The sequence below is a fragment of the Morone saxatilis genome, unplaced genomic scaffold (assembly GCF_004916995.1).
Source record: "Morone saxatilis isolate NCDOM2014 unplaced genomic scaffold, NCSU_SB_2.0 Contig17, whole genome shotgun sequence".
Lineage (NCBI taxonomy): Eukaryota > Metazoa > Chordata > Actinopteri > Moronidae > Morone > Morone saxatilis.
Window position 1 is genome coordinate 26133886 of NW_023339729.1, and position 1870 is coordinate 26135755.

The 1870-nt window shown below is 40.7% G+C and overlaps 1 pseudogene; it reads left to right on the top strand.

The window, feature by feature from the left end:
* The window catches only part of LOC118326684, a 4442-nt pseudogene extending 2859 nt beyond the window's left edge, over nt 1-1583 (top strand).
* Nucleotides 1584-1870: the final 287 nt, after the last annotated feature.

A 1870-nucleotide genomic window follows, 5' to 3' on the forward strand; every position in this document is an offset into this window, starting at 1 on the left:
CAGACATTTTTGACTGGGGTGGCACGAGTGGGGCACATTTTCCCATTTCTCATATCTACTTTAATTAATAACATTAGAGTATCACAACATACCAGCGTGGCTTCTATACTTAGGTTCCTCATTAAGTCAATTTAAGTGTATTTCTTATCCCTCTATGCAGACGATACACAACTGTACTTTTCCTTCAATTCAAACAACCTCTTTAAACTCTCTACCCTGCAAGATATAAGCCATTAAGGATGTCAGACAACTTCCTCCAACAAACAGTTGTCCTTGTCACTGGCCCTGAAAGAATTTTAGCTTTAGCAGCAAATGTTAAGCAAGCCTCTTTCTTCCACATAAGAAACATTGCCAGAATCAAAGGTGTGTTATCCTTTTAAGATCACATTTTTGTTTCCTCCTGTCTTGATAATTCCAATTCACGTTTTACCACCCACTCTTCAGTGTCTCAGCTGCTTTCAGAAGTGTCACAATGCTGTTGTGTATTTTGTCTGTAAAATTGAAACATAATGGTGTGTTTCTCCACTGTCAAACCTGGTGCCGCAGTGTGAAATTTGATCCAGAGTCTGTACAGGGTATTTTCTTTTAATAATTGACTGCATTCTCTATGCCGTTTCTGTGAATCTGGGAGCTGTTCTTCTTAAAATGTGATTACTTTGGTCCAGCTGTTGGTCCGAAGCTCTTGTGCAGTAGTAATAATAACCAGCAGGGGCAGTGTTATAATGGCCTGAGTGTGACCAGTTGTTGTAAACCAGCGCCTCCTCCTTTCTCTCAGCTCTGCAGCGTCTGGACGAAGACGAGCTGCCAGGTCGACTCCTCTTGCTGGAGGAGCTGAACCAGGAGCAGCAGAGGGAGCTGAACCTGAACCTGAACCTGAACCTTCCCTCTTCCTCCCAGCTCCGTACCGGTGTGGCCCGAGACTGGCCTGATGCTAGGGCAGTCTGGTCAGTCTACAACAGTCTGGTTTTCCTCCAATTACTCTTTATGTACAGGGTTTTTTTCTGGCTATAGAAGGGCTCAGGTGGTGGAGTGGCTCAAACTGTCCTTCAGCAGGCACAAAAGCTCAATGTCATTGCTGCAAATGTTCACTTTGCTGTTGTGGTTATGTTTTAACATATAATATGTAATATATATATAATATATATAATATGACCACAAAAAGTCCAAGCCTGCCAAAAAGTTGCTGAAATATTGTCCGTATAGCTGGTTATGCTTAATCATTGTAATTCTGCTAATTGCCCAACATATCCAAGTTAGCATCTGGTAGTACACAATGTTTTTTTTTCTAACATAAAACTTTGGGGTACTCAACATTTCTGGGTTCACAATAGAGCTCTGTTGGCTGATCTAAGTAAAATATTTTAGTCACCTTTTGATAATGTCCCATGATTCCTTGTTTTAGGGTGAGTAAAGATGGCAGCCTAGTCGTCTGGGTCAACATAGAGGACCACCTCCGACTTGTGTCCACACGAGATGACACCAACATTGCTGAGGCCTTTAAATGCATCTGCCTCAACCTGCAGAAGGTCAGTGACTGGTCAGATCCTCAGAATGATTTTTTATATTAAATGATAATCAGTGCATCCTTAATAAACAATGATTGCTCCTACTCTAAACTAAAATAACTCAAACTTAATACATTTCTAACATTATAAAAACTCTCAGACCTAAATGTACTCACATTCCAAGCACACAGTCATGTCCAGAGTCTTTAACTGGTCAGACTGGAATGAATCAGGACAAAGCAACTATCATGCATGTATGAAGAAAACATTTATCATCATCACAATAAATGTACCTTTTTCTTTTGATATAAATCTCAGGTCGTATCATCCAGAGGAACGCAGCACTGACAGTGTCCTGTAGAATT